The sequence below is a fragment of the Eriocheir sinensis genome, chromosome 55, assembly GCF_024679095.1.
Source record: "Eriocheir sinensis breed Jianghai 21 chromosome 55, ASM2467909v1, whole genome shotgun sequence".
Classification (NCBI taxonomy): domain Eukaryota; kingdom Metazoa; phylum Arthropoda; class Malacostraca; order Decapoda; family Varunidae; genus Eriocheir; species Eriocheir sinensis.
In genome coordinates, this window is record NC_066563.1 from 1,035,929 (window position 1) to 1,051,145 (window position 15,217).

Consider the following 15,217-nt stretch of genomic DNA (forward strand, 5'->3'; position numbering starts at 1 on the left):
TAAACTGAAGTAAGTTACCCATCAATGTTTCACAAATTTATGATAATGGAGGAGATAACGGAGGGTGAGGCTGTTTTGGTTGTTTCAGGAGGAGGAGGAGGAGGAGGAGGAGGAGGAGGAAGGGTGAAGAGAAAGAATGATCATGAGCAGGAAGATGAGGTGAAAGTGAATGAGAAGAAACAAGAGAATCATGGAAGAGCAGGCAACAAAAAGACTGTTGACTTACAAGAAGCCTGCCTGCTTTAGTGATTTAATCGTCTAGTCAAAAACTCACTCCAATCAGTAGGTAGTTATTTCAAGCTTTTGGATTTGCTTGGAGCTCAAAAATCTTAGTAATAGAAGTTATTTTAATTATTCAGGTATTTTAAGATACGAATCAAATCCCTTAATAGCTTTTTTTTCCGAGCAACGAGGTTATCACTTGAGTAATTCCTCATACGGCTGTACTCTCAGCGATGCCATACCGTTCGCAACGCGTCACTGTACTCTCTTGAATCATTCGATATTCTTTGTTATTATGGAAGCAGAACTGTACTGCGTTATCAAGTTATGGTCTTATCAACGAGTTATACAAAGACAAGATTATTTCTGGCGTCTTATATTTTAAGTTTTCCGCTGTGAACATGAACATAGTATTAGCTTTTATACAGACAGACTTACGGTGTTTTGTGGTTGCTGCTGACAGTGACTCCAAGATCGATTCCCATGGATGTTATGTGTATGGCCACTATTTTTGTACCTGAAGTGCATGACTGTACACTTGTCAAGGTAGAGAAGCGTTGACCAATTTTCAGATCACTAATCACGCCTTGAAAAACGGGTCAAGAAAGACAAATCAGCCACATTGTTGTCGATGAAGACTAATGCGATGTTTAAAAGTCAGGCAAAAGTAGATAACGATGATGGTGGCTGTGCTTAAGATGAGACGAATGAGAGGTGAGTCTGGGTGGGTAGATGTGCTGATGGGTAGATGGATGGATAAGTGGATGGGTGGGTTAGGTCAGGTTTCCTCGCCCCTCCACCCAGCCACTTACATACATCAAAGTGGAGCAGCGAGTCCATCCTCCCACAGGGCTTCCACACGAAACTCGACTCGAAACTATGAGGTAAGTTCAACGGAGTGTCAATTTGGTGAGAGAGATGGTGGAAGGGGAGGAGGGGGGGAGAGAGGCGAGAGAGAGAGAGAGAGAGAGAGAGAGAGAGAGAGAGAGAGAGAGAGAGAGAGAGAGAGAGAGAGAGAGAGAGAGAGAGAGAGAGAGAGAGAGAGAGAGAGAGAGAGAGAGAGAGAGATGAAAGGAAGAAAGGAGGCATGGTAGAAACAGAGGGAAACGGGAGAAAGAATGAAGTAGGGAGGGACAATCTCTCTCTCTCTCTCTCTCTCTCTCTCTCTCTCTCTCTCTCTCTATCCATCCACCAGTCTATCAGTCTATCACTTTGTCATCCCTTTCTTTACCAGTGGACGAAAATACGCCTCTTCTTTCTCATTAGTGGAGGTCTGAGTGAAATATTATTGTTTATCTCTCAAAGCCTTTCCTGACACAAGAGAAAAAACATCCAGAGAAGGAGGAGGGGGATGAGGAAGAGGAAGAAGAGGAGGGGGAGAAAGAGCAGTGGGAGGGGGAGGGGGAGAAGGAGGAAGAGGGGGAGGAAGAGAAGGCGAAGGTCTAATGAATTCTTTTATAAAATGAGATATTCCAAAGCTGTCTGCCTTCTTTGATGTCTCAGAAAACTTACACCTACATTTGTATGCTATTAAGGAGGAGGAGGAGGAGGAGGAGGAGGAGGAGGAGGAGGAGGAGGAGAAGGCGGAGGAAGCTGTCAAAAAATATTAAAAGTTGGAAAAGGAAATAACGAGAACAAAAACTATACGAATGAGAACGTAAAGAGGCAAACATTTCTATTAATATTTAAGTGGAGGGAAGAGAGGGAGAGAATGCCGAGAGAGAAAGAGCGAGACCGAGACCGAGAGCGAGAGCGAGAGAGAGAGAGAGAGAGAGAGAGAGAGAGAGAGAGAGAGAGAGAGAGAGAGAGAATTAGAGAGAGGGAATATAAAATGACAAAATGCAGGAGCGAACAAGCGAAAGGAACACAAATGGCAGCAATAAGGGACATGAAAACTATTGCAACTTATAATTTTCTCCCGCAATGCTGCTGACGACTCACCTTGTGGCGGCCCAGAGCTATAAATTGCAAGAGAAACATTTATCCTTTCTCTTTAAATTGTCTCTTTTCTCTCTACGTCTGTCTCGGTCCCCCTGTCTGTCTGCCCCCGATCTTAGTACTCGTTAGTTTTGTCAGTCGGTCAGTTTGTCCGTCAGTGTAAATAAAATCCCACAATGGCAGACGATAGAGTTATATTTTCAACCAAACAGTTTCGGTGGACACACTACTACGTCAATGTGATTAGCCCATTGTTCGTCAGTCATGGAACTCGTCAGTGTGCTTGTCTCTCCTGCTTCCGTCTGTCTGTTTTGTGTCTTTGCCTGTCTGTCTGTCTGTCTGTGTCTGTCTGGCTGGCTCTGTTACATTCTTCTTGATTCAAATAATTTATCTTTCATTCATTTTTTTTTTTTATATATATATTCACATCTTTGTTTGCCAATCGGTTTGTTTCTTTTCGTGTCTGTCTCTCTGTCTGTCTGTCTCTCTTTCTTTCTGTCTGTCTGCCTCTGTGCATCTTTCTTGATTCAATTAGTTATGCACATTTTCTTTTTTCTTCTCTCTCTCTCTCTGGTATATAAGAGAAAATTTCATAAAAGGTCGAGAGAGAGCGAATCAATGTGGAGCATCGAGTCACGTTGAGAGAGAGAGAGAGAGAGAGAGAGAGAGAGAGAGAGAGAGAGAGAGAGAGAGAGAGAGAGAGAGAGAGAGAGAGAGAGAGAGAGAGAGAGAGAGAGAGAGAGAGAGAGAGAGAGAGAGAGAGAGAGAGAGAGAGAGAGAGAGAGAGAGGTATTGACCAGTTTGTTCTTCTAATTAACAGCAGGTTTCGATTACGTCTCCACCTGGTCGGTATTACATGGGTCACTAATTAAGATTCAGGTGCTCCGATCCTCTTACCTGGCGCGGCGAACGGCAGGCGTTAGTTATTAGTGCTCAGGTAATATATTCTTTCTTTAACTAGGCTTTTTTCTGTAATTAATTTCTACCTTTAACTTTTACCTATACTTTACTTCTATTTCCTTTATGCCTCCTTTCTGGTACTATAATTTTGCATTTTTTTTTTTTTACTGCTAAATGTGAAAATCTTCTTTGGGTTTAGCGTAACATTTGGTCTATCTCTTTGTGTGTTTCATTTTCTTTTCCTTCGTTTTATTCCTTAACCTTTAGTAATACAGTTTTTCGTTTCGTCAATTATTTTTTTATGGGTGATGCAATTTTTTAATCTGTCTTTTATAACTCTTCTTTTCTCTTGTTTGATCCCAGCTGTTCCTCCTTCCATGCTCTACCTTTCCCTTCCAGTTTTCTTTCTCATCATATTCGTGTATTTTCATCATGTTTCTCCTGTTCGTTCGCCTTAACCTTGCAGATTCCTCTATATTTCTTCACTTTCTCGTTTGATCCTTGGTATTCCTCCTCCTTCCATGTTCCTTTTCCGTCATGTTTTCCTTCCTCCTCGTCTTGTCGGGTCGCTCAGAGGAGGACAAAAGCGAATCGACTCCTGCCAAGTCTCGTGACGGGTTGCGGAAGGCCACGAACCTCCTCTGACGGCCTGTTCTACCTTTGTTTACCTTTTCTCTCTACCTTTTAGGGGCGTCTGGCTTCTCTCCCCTTCCTCCCACCACTCATCTACCCCATCTTCCTCCACCTACGCTTTTTCCGTCCCTCCCACTCCCTCCACTCCTCTTTACCTTTTACAGACGTCTGGTTTCCCTCCCTCTCCCCTCTTCCTCCCCTTCCTCCGACCACTCATCTACACCATCTTCCTCTACCTACGTTTTCTACCTCCTCTACTCCTCCTTCCTCTCTTATTTCATCTCCTCTGCTCCCTCCTCCCCCTTTCAGTACGCCTTTACGCCTCCTGTATAGCCTTCCTCTCTAAACAGGCCGTCAAGTTCTCCTCTACCTCCCTCTTCCTCCTCCATCTCCGCCGTTTCGCCTACCCTCGTTTTTCCTCCTCCTCCCTCCTCGCAAACACCACGCCAGACTTCTGCTCCCCTCCCCTCCCTCCCTCCTTCCCTCCTCTTTTCTACTCTCATTACGTCTTTCCTCCATTTTCTCTTCACCTCCAAATACCCAAATGGTGGGACCTCGTTTTCCCTTTTTCTCTTATTCTTTTCTCTACCTCCCCCCTCAAGTCTTGGCTTTCCTCCGTTTCTCTCTCTCTTGTTTCTCCACACTTGCACTCGTCTCTCTTTCTCTCCTTCCTCCTTCTTTACTTCTCTCCCAACGTTCCTCCATTTAACTTCTACTTCCCGTTCTTAATCCTCCTCCTTTCCTTTTCTCCTTCTTTCTCCAGTTCCAGCTTTCCTCCATTTCTTCCATTTCCCCACGTTTTCACTATTCTTAATCCTCCTCCTCCTTCTTCTCCTGTCCTTCTTTTCCTCTTCCTGAAGTTCTAGTTTTCCTCCATCCTCCTATTTCTCCGTTGGCACTAGTCTACCTCTTCCTCCTCTTCCTCTTTCTCCTATCTTTTTTTCCTTCTTCTAGTTACAGTTTTCCTTCATTTTCCTATTTCTCCTCCTCCTCTCTCCCGCCCTCCTGCCTTCCCCGCCTCATAAACAACAGTTCCCTCCGCTGCCAAGCCTTCACTTTAGCAGCTCTATATTAACGTGACACAGTATATCTATGTCGACCGGGCCGCAGGCATTACAGGGCTGCCTTGTTGATAGAGGACTGAATATGTATGAATGTGGCGCCGCGCTAGTCAAGGGAAAAGGCTGGATGAAAATTTGCATGCAGGTTGAGTGTGTGTGTGTGTGTGTGTGTGTGTGTGTGTGTGTGTGTGTGTGTGTGTGAATGCGAGAGAGAGAGAGAGAGAGAGAGAGAGAGAGAGAGAGAGAGAGAGAGAGAGAGAGAGAGAGAGAGAGAGAGAGAGAGAGAGAGAGAGAGAGAGAGAGAGAGAGAGAGAGAAGGGACACAAGAATAAATGAAGGATGAAAAAAAAGCGGAAAAAGAGAGAAGGAACAAAAAGAGTAATTATAATTTGGACGTATTAACAATGTGTCCTGTTATTACGTCACTCTCTCTCTCTCTCTCTCTCTCTCTCTCTCTCTCTCTTAATTAAATCATTACCAAGCCACCGACGGAGAAAACATAATACGCTCCTTTTTTTGTTTCTATGGAGGAAAGGAGGAAGGGAGGGAGGGAGGGAGGGAGGGAGAGAGGAAGAAAGGGAGGGAGGGAGAAGGAGAGAGGGAGAGTTGAGATTCCTTTGTTTTCTCCCTCGAGGAAGGAGGAAGCAAGGAGGGTAAAAGAATGAGGGAGAAAACGTGAGAGGAAGAGGAGGAGGAGGAGGAGGAGGAGGAGGAGGAAGAAGAAGAGGAGACGGAGGAGGCGGAGTAAATTGAAGAAGAATGCTCGTCGTATGGAGATGAAAAACAAGGAAGAGAAAACGAAAAAAAAAAAAAAAACGAAAAAAGAAAAATTGCTTACTTTGAGCGAAACGGAAATGATGCAGCGGAAAAGAGGAAGAAAAATGGGAAGTAAAGGCATAGAGAGCAGCAAAGAAGGGCCGCTTAAGACTCTCCTACCCCCCTCCCCCCCCCTCCTCTCTCTCTCTCTCTCTCTCTCTCTCTCTCTTGCAATTGGAGGCAGCCAGGCGGGGAGTTTTTCAAGCCTAGTGAATCTAACCCTCAAATTTTACAGTGATTTACATTAATACATCGCCACATGACTTTTTACGATGCCGAATTAGTCGCGAGCAAAGAGCCGAGAGAGGGAGAGAGAAGAGGGTCGAGGAGTAGGGTAAAGAAAACGAAGGGAGGGAAAGAGAGGAAAAGGGGAGGGAGAAGAAAGGAAGGCATGGGTGAAGAGGAGGAAGGGAGAGAATGGAGGGAAGGTGAGAGGATAAGGGAGAGAAGGTAATGAAGAGGAGGAGGAGAGAGAGAGAGAGAGAGAGAGAGAGAGAGAGAGAGAGAGAGAGAGAGAGAGAGAGAGAGAGAGAGAGAGAGAGAGAGAGAGAGAGAGAGAGAGAGAGAGAGAGAGAGAGAGAGAGAGAGAGAGAGAGTGAGCTGCATTGTTCTAGGAAGCGAAGTACAGATATAAAAGTGAAATTAATAGCAACAAACAAAAGATTAAAAAACAATCGAAGCAGAAAAAGAAAGAAAACTAAAACAAACAAATAAACAAAAAATGAAGCACGGACAGCAACAGTAATCAAAGAGGGGGATAATAACAAAAAAGTAGAAGACAAACGACGAAAAAAAAAAATGCAAACAAGAATTGGAGGAAAAACACAAATCGAAAAACAAAAAAAACACAAACATACATAAAAGAAGCAAATAAAAAAAAAACATCAACGAATTCAATAACAAGAAAAAAAAAAGAAATAAAATAAAATCCGATGAAAAAGGTAAAAAAAAAAGACTGAGCAGATTTGAGGGATGAAGATACGAGTGAGGAGATGGAGAAGGAGGATAAGGAGGAGGAAGAGGAGGAGAAAGAGGATAAGGATGAGGAAAGAGGGAGAGAAAGGGAGGGAGGACAGCAAGATGGACGCCGCCTCAGCAAGTCTCGGGGCATCTCCTCGTCAGAGAGATGCTGAGGAGAGATGAATCTGCTGAGTGGACGGAATAAGCGGAAGTTGTGGTCAGAAGGAGAGGAGGAGGAGGAGGAGGAGGAGGAGGAGGTATGGAGGAAAGAGGAAAGGGAAATGAAGCTAAGAGGAAGGAAAATGGAGGTAAGGAAAGGAGGGAGAGAAGAATAGGGATGTAAGGGAAGAGGAGGAAAGAAAAAGAAGAGGGATCGGAGAAGTAAGGGAAGAGGAAAGGGAAAGGAGGAAAATATATGGTTTAGATGAGGGGAAAAAGAGGAAGGAGAGGGAAAACAGAGGGAAACGAAAGAAAGGAGAAAAATATGTGAAAAGAAAGGTAAATCAAGGGAAGAGGAAAAGAATGACGTTGGAAAAATGGGTAACAGTATTGGGGGAAAGAGGGGGAAAGAAAAGGAAAGGGGAGAGGGATGCATGAAATAAAGAGGAAACGAGAAAAAGGGGAAAACAAGAGGAATGGGTTAACACTAAGGACAGGGGACGAAGAGGGAGGGAGAGGAAGAGGGATTGCGGTAAAAGGGGAGACAATCAGAGGGGGAGAAGGGGAGGGGGATGGGGGGGGGGAAGGAAAACGAGGTGCAATGATAAATATGTCGAAACTGAGATATATGACAGCATTTTTTTTTATATTAGTTGCTCCACTACACCCCCAGTGGCGCTCGTTTTCTCTAATGGAAATAAATATCATAACTGGCCCTCGTTAATTTTCCTTAGGGCCGCCGTGAAATAGTGGTGAAGGACGGTGCAAAAAATACTGTAATGCAGGAAACAAATGGGAGGCAGACGCGCCGATAAAACACTGTTCCCAAAACTCCTGACGGCCATTACCCCTTTTTCATGTAGCACCCTTGTCAGTGTCCCCTACACCAAAGTATTAAAATATTCATATACATATATTTTGTTGTTTTATTTCTCTTTTCTCGGTCTGATACACTAACCAGGGAAACAAACAAGTAATACACATCCCGAGAGTAAACAATAAATAAAATAGGCACTTGAATTTTTGTATAACATCACACAAAAGATCTGATACAACACTTACTTGTATTTTGTTGAATGGAGCCACTGGAATCACGACCGCCTCTTCAGATTTGAGTGACGCCGACCAAAGAATGGACGGTCTTTGCCAACATGTTTAGGTGCTTGGATTCCTGGTGTGATTTAAGTTTATTGGGCCTGGGACTCAGCGGTGAGTATTTTGCAAGATATCACACACTGAGGGTTAACTGCACCTCGGTAAGCCTTGTAACTCCGAAATCAAGGTAACCGTCCACACAGTTGCGTCTCTTGTTAGCGGCCATCACCTGTTGATAGTATGGTACCTGCAATGCAAAAAAAGATCCTGCTAAAAATGTTAAAAAATGTGTTAATTCATTTTTTGGCAGCACTTATATACTCCCACAGGGTATACGAAAAGCAACAAATAGTGGAGTTGACAGAGTGACTATGAAACAACATTCATTGACGATGCTGAAGAGGAACTTTACAGTTAAATCAAATGAATTACAACTGATTGTCCTCAACAGTCATGCATTTTGTTATTAAAAAAACATAGAATCAGTAATAAACCAATATTGATTCAGGTTGAGAGAATTATGAAAGCAAAAATGTTTTGAACAAAATTATGCGCCCTCAATGCACGACCCTGTAATAAACCTGTGAGCTGCTCCACTCGCTGGTTATTTCTCCCACAACAATCTGTTTTCATGACCTGTACACTGACTCAAATTATTGCCCCTACATATTGCAAAGAGGCCTCCCTGGAGGGCTATTGTCCCCAGTTTGGGAATTACAGTCGTAATCTATTAAAATATAAAGATGTTACCTTAAGGTATAGAGAACATCAGGGTCTCTCCAACACCAAAAACGTTGTTCTAATCTTTCCACAACTAAAGACGTTATCATAATCATACCACAACTAAAAACATGTTCTTGATCATCCCCAAAATAACTGAAGATAGCGTCTCACAACTAAAGACGCTATATCAATTTTTCCAAAGTTAAAGATGCTAATCCTAATATTAAAAAAAAACATGATTTTTGAAATTTTTCTTGTAACAGAACAAATTTTATTGCTAAAGCTCATGTAAGTTTTCAGTCTTATTGTTTTTTCTATTCTATTTATCATTTTTTTTACATTCACGTTTCATCTTTCACGCCTATCATTCATTTCTCTCTACCTCCCACTCTCTGTATGCCTGCTTATTTCTCTCTCTCTCTCTCTCTCTCTCTCTCTCACACACCTGCAATCAATATAGTCACAAACTACCCGACGCGTCACCTCTGCCGCCTCCGGGGCTTGATATGCAACACTCCTGCAACACTCACACCTCGACACCTCTTTTATTACTCTCTCTCTCTCTCTCTCTCTCGGTTATGCAAAAACTTCCATATTTCAGCGTGTCCATTTTTCCTTTTGACATCCCGTTCACTGATTCTTTTTGGCTTTATTCTATTCTGTTTTCATTTTTACAAAGCCACGGACAAAGGCTACTGGGTCGGTCTTCCGCGGGGTTGCCGATACTAAGGTCTTCAGTACTTGCTTTGCCTGTTTTTTGGTATTTCATATTTTTTTTCCCTTTGACATATACGTTTACAGATTTATTTAATATTTACTCTCTGTTTTCATATTCACAATACTACTGGGTAGCTCTTCTGTGGGGTTCGCGATACGTAAGTCGGTATTTTCACTCTTTCGCCTCTCACATCAGCTATTTCCAAAGCCCCAAAAGGAGATTAAACGGGTTCTAATGAGTATTTTTATAGATTCGTGGCACAGAGGAAAGATCAAACTACCACCAAGGTCATAAATGTACCCATGGAAATGCCCACAACCTATACGAAAGCCTTGTCAAATATGTGTGCTTAAGAGTCGAAAAGATTAAAGTATTTTTATAGGTTCGTGGTACAGAAGTAAGATAAAACTACCACCAGAGTCATAAATGTACCCATGGAAATGCCCACAACTTATACGAAAGCCTTGTCAAATATGTGTGCTTAAGAGTCGAAAAGATTTAAGTATTTTTATAGGTTCGTGGCACAGAAGTAAGATCAAACTACCACCAGAGTCATAAATGTACCCATGGAAATGCCCACAACTTATACGAAAGCCTTGTCAAAAGTGTGTGCTTAGAGTCGAAAAGATTATGAATATGGCTTAGGAATAGGCGTGGTCTCCGGTAGTTGTTTTCCTTGTTGTTTTTACTCGCAGAGAGAAACGCTGCTGCCTTTCCTTGGTTCCATGCTATCCCGAGATTCCCTTAACACGAACATACAAAAGGAAACGATACGGAAATGAAGGGAATTAAGGAAGTACTGCATAATAGGAGAAGGTAATGATGGAAGGGAATGGAATAGTAAATGCAAGGGAAATAAGAAGATACATATTGAAAGGAGTAGACAGTTATCGGAAAGATTAGTTGAGTTAAGGAAGAATACATGTTAAAAGGAAGTTGTTATGGGAAAGAGTAGTCAATAGCAAATGGAAGGGAAATAAGATGTTACATGAGGAAAAAATATAGATAGTTATGTGAAAGGGAAGGTAAAATGGTGAACGGAAAGCAGAAACAGAAGAGAGAGAGAGAGAGAGAGAGAGAGAGAGAGAGAGAGAGAGAGAGAGAGAGAGAGAGAGAGAGAGAGAGAGAGAGAGAGAGAGAGAGAGAGAGAGAGAGAGAGAGAGAGAGAGAGAGAGAAAATACATATCAAACATTCATCACAGTACCCTTAAACCAGCATTCAGTCATGAAATCCTTACAGAGTTCATTTCAAAATTTCGCTCCAAAAAAGAAAAAAAAGAAAGTATCAATATTTTCACCTCGATGCTAACGTGTAAATAGCGCAGGAAATAATTTGTGATGGGCGTTGTGATTGTTGTTGATTGTTGTTGTTGTCGTTGTTGTTTGTTCTATATCCAGTGCTGATCGTTGCGTTTCAGTTGCGAGCGTTGAGTGTCGCTGCGGATCGTTCGAGCGCACTAAATATTTTTCGATAAAGGAAATCTAATCAAAATCGCCTGAACAGATTTGAAAGGTTATGCGTATGGGTCTTGATCCCTTAAGTGAAAAGAAGAAAGGCAGGAAGGAGGGTGGAAGACGAAGAACGGGGAACGGAGGTATATAGGGGAGGAAAGAACGGCGAGGAGGTACGAGGAAGTAAGAAGAAATGTTAAGAATATGAAATAAAAGACAGAGGGAGAATGCAACAGCCATTAATATCCGGAAAAGGGGACACTGAAAAAATGGAGAGCAGAGAAGGGGAGGATGTAACGGAAAAGGAGAAAAAATGGAGAGAGGAGGGAATAATTAGCAAATGAAGGCAACAGATTCGCTCCCTGCGCTAACAAAGAAAAAAAAAAAAGAAATATGAAAGAAAATGTAAAGCAGACTATTCTGAACTACAGCAGGAAGGATATATAAATAAAGTGTGAGTAAATTAATATAAGATAAGTTACACGTTATTTAATATAATGAAGAGAGAGATAAATAGACAGAATCGAAAAGGCATACAGAAGTGAGATAGATAGACCGACAGAATGAAAGAAAATAAAAAGAAAGGGAAATTACAATACAAGTTCCTTTTACTCCTTTGAAGAAACACCTGTGACCTTCTCTACGTTACCTAGAAAAGAAAAAAAGAAAGGGAAATTACAATACAAGTTCCTTTTACTCCTTTGAAGAAACACCTGTGAGCTTCTCTACGTTACCTAGAAAAGAAAAAGGAAAGGGAAATTACAATACAAGTTCCTTTTACTCTTTTGAAGAAACACCTGTGACCTTCTCTACGTTACCTAGAAAAAAAAAAGAAAGGGAAATTACAATACAAGTTCCTTTTACTCCTTTGAAGAAACACCTGTGACCTTCCTTACGTTACCTGGAAAAGAAAAAAAGAAAGAGAAATTACAATACAAGTTCCTTTTACTCCTTTGAAGAAACACCTGTGACCTTTTCTACATTACCTGGAAAAGAAAACAATGAGATTTAAACAGTAAAACTCCATAAACACACCCACCTACCCCTCCCCCCTCCCACACACACACACATACAAACTTTCTCACAACATCCATCGATCTGAACGCACAGCAGCATCTTTTACCTGATTCTAAACATGGATCTTCCCGGAACACTCCAAGGTGACACTCAACTTTTCTCTTGTTTTACCTCGGGGTGAAAGCATTTGACAAGAAGCGACATAAGCCGATAGGTGGCAGCACAATCACATGCAGGGACAGACAGAGAGGTGGAGAAAGATCGAGAGAGAGAGAGAGAGAGAGAGAGAGAGAGAGAGAGAGAGAGAGAGAGAGAGAGAGAGAGAGAGAGAGAGAGAGGAGAGAGTGAGAGAGAGAGAGAGATAGAGAGAGAGAGACAGAGAGAGAGAGAGAGAGAGAGAGAGAGAGAGAGAGAGAGAGAGAGAGAGAGAGAGAGAGAGAGAGAGAGAGAGAGAGAGAGAGAGAGAGAGAGAGAGAGAGAGAGAGAGAGAGAGAGAGAGAGAGAGAGAGAGAGAGAGAGAGAGAGAGAGAGAGAGAGAGAGAGAGAGAGAGAGAGAGAGAGAGAGAGAGAGAGAGAGAGAGAGAGAGAGAGAGAGAGAGAAAAGAAAGTTAGAGAAAGGAGAGCTTCTATGAAATGTATACAAGCTCAAATGTTTTTTTTTTAATAGCAAATCGGTTTGTGAACGTCAAGCGTCGACTTCAGCGGAACAAGAAGGGAAGAGGAGGAGGAGGAAGAAGAAGAGGAGGAGGAGAAGGAGGAGGACGAGGAGGAGGAGTGGGAAAGGCTTAGGGGCTTAGGACTACAGAGCATAACACGAGTAAATAAAAGAAGCTGGATGTCTTATAATGAGGTTACCTGCTTTGGTATTCTCCGCTATTCTAGAGGTCTTCATTCCTAGTAAGCGAGTTAGACTGAAAAGTGAAGAGGAGGAGGAGGAGGAGAAGGAGGAAGGAAAAGCCTCTAACAGGTACAGTAAACAGCGAGAACACCTGCTAAGTACGGCTTCCCTTCCCTCCCTTTGTAACCACCAAAACTTCCTTCTTTCCTCCTCCTCCTCCTCCTCCTCCTCCTCCTAAACTCCTAAACTCCTCCTTTGCTTCTGTTTTCTTTAGATCCTCCCTCGTTTATTTTTAGCATTGGTAATTAATTCCTTTAAAAACAATGATATTCTCTGGGCTCTAAGCATTACCAAGATTACTGTTACCGCTACTACTACTACTACTACTACTACTACTACTACTTCTACTACAACAACTACTAATACTACACACACATACACACACACACGTCTTCAAAGCCTCCACACACGTAATGTTCTCCCAGACCTTCACCCTTCAAGTCTACCTTTCCCCTTGTATGGGATGGGCGTGGGTGGAATTGCCTCCTTTCTTTTCAACTTAGGGCGCAGCGGAGGCGTGTTTGTGTGCTCCGAGGTCTACTTTAACGCGGCTTTCGTCCATGCTGGTGTGTTTGCGGGGTGTTAAGTTGGCCTGCCCCGTAATCTCTGTTTATCTGGATGCAGCAACACGCCTCGCTCCTCAATTCTCGCGTGTATGTGTGCTGTGCTGTGCTGGGCGTCGCGGGTAAATCTCTAAGCTACCTCTTCTTTGGGGCTTTAGTTTTATTCTGTTTATAGTCTGGATAGCATTATTGTTAGCTTGGAGGTCTCTTAGTTTTCTTCTCCTCAGTTTTCTTCTCTTATAGTCCAGAAACCATTAGTGTTATCTTGGAGGTCTCTCAGTTTTCTTCTCCTCAGTTTTCTTCTCTTATAGTCCAGAAACCATTAGTGTTATCTTGGAGGTTTCTTAGTTTTATTCCCCTCAGCTTTCTTCTCTTATAGTCCAGAAACCATTACTGTAAGCTTGGAGGTCTTTTAGTTTTCAATGTTCTTAATGAGGTTTGTTACAGAGCTAAATGTTACTGATGTTGCTAATGAAAGTTGTTATTTAGTTATATTAAAGACATATTACTAAAGGCATCTGTTTTATGATGTGATGAAAGTACGATAATACCACATGGTCTGACTCATATCCTTCTTTCTGAGTTAGTGTTAATTGAGGATATGATCGTTTTACAGAACAATTAATAGGATTTGATAGCCAGCTTAAAGACATTGAAAGACGACTATTAGAAATGCAAATCAACTAAAAATGAACATACAAGCACAAATCTTTTATGAACAGCTGAACAGGAAGCAAATGACAACAGCATAACCATCCGCCTGGTAGCATAAACATTGGAGCCTCACAGTCGCATCCTAAAATAAAAAGCTTTGAAATACTGGTGCATAATCTACTTCACGTGCTGCCGCTCGCGCTACGGTATTACGGAGGAAATCGCCTTAGAGAGAAAGTAATTACGGCCATTTTACAAGAGGCTTAACTGTCCTGATGCACTGAAAGAACGGGTCGAGCGCGTGATCTTCTTTACGTGCCGCTGCTCCGGTTACGTTCGGGAGAAAATAGCCGCCGAGAACGAGTAGAAAATCAAGGGTGTAATGCGACCTTATTTACGGCCTCGTTGTGGGCATGGTAAAAAGGGTGATAATTTGACCGCCCTAATGAACAAGCAAGAGGGAAGGAGCGTTGGGGTGGGATGGAGGGGAAGGACTAGAGAGCATAATGGGTGTGGGTGGGATGGGAAAAGAGAGAGAGAGAGAGAGAGAGAGAGAGAGAGAGAGAGAGAGAGAGAGAGAGAGAGAGAGAGAGAGAGAGAGAGAGAGAGAGAGAGAGAGAGAGAGAGAGAGAGAGAGAGAGAGAGAGAGAGAGAGAGAGAGAGAGAGAGAGAGAGAGAGAGAGAGAGAGAGAGAGAGAGAGAGAGAGAGAGAGAGAGAGAGAGAGAGAGAGACGTGGTTTAGTAATGGCGTCATTTGATATATTCAGTAACCTAGTTGTTATAATATTTGATCCTTTATTTTTATCGTATTACTCTTCCAAGTGTCTTCGCTGGATCAAGATATATCGCTGGAACTAGCGACTATTCCGTGAATCTGAATCGAGGCCTGTTACCAGCTTAGTCCGTGAATGCCAACTCCGGCTATATGGGCACGTGGCGCGCCTCCCGGACGACAATCCTGCTCACAGGGTTGTTTCTGTACGAAACAACCCTGAGTGGAGGAGACCACTCAGGTCAGTGGCAAGTCAGCCGATTCTGCCGTTAAGGACTTGGGAAGATAGGGCTGCTGCGAGGGAGCTTGCTCGTGGAGGACCTCCGGGAGCATGGGCGGGGAGTGAGTGAAGGGACACCCCCCCCGGGGCCGGGGATATGCTCCCTATTAGTTAGTAAGTTACGAGTAGTCTTCCTATTTCATTCCTTTTTTCCTTCTTCCTTCCTTACCATCTTAATAATTTCGCTAGACCATCTTCCTTGTACTGCTAACTACTTTATCACCACTCAACGTCACTTGTCATTAGGGTCCATTAGTACACCAATTACGTAACACCGCCGTCATTTGCTACACTCAGACCACTTAGTCACCACGCCACTTGACACCCGTGCCACTTGTCCTCCCCCTCCTGCTGTG

At 42.8% G+C, this 15,217-nt stretch overlaps 1 long non-coding RNA gene across 1 annotated transcript in view; it reads right to left on the minus strand.

Moving 5' to 3' along the window:
* Positions 1-7,766: 7,766 nt before the first annotated feature.
* LOC126983842 (uncharacterized) overlaps positions 7,767-15,217 on the minus strand; it is a 100,126-nt gene continuing 92,675 nt past the window's right edge. The window contains exon 4 of the long non-coding RNA XR_007736263.1: positions 7,767-8,031. This is a non-coding gene — a long non-coding RNA (uncharacterized LOC126983842). The remainder of the gene's footprint in view (positions 8,032-15,217) is intronic.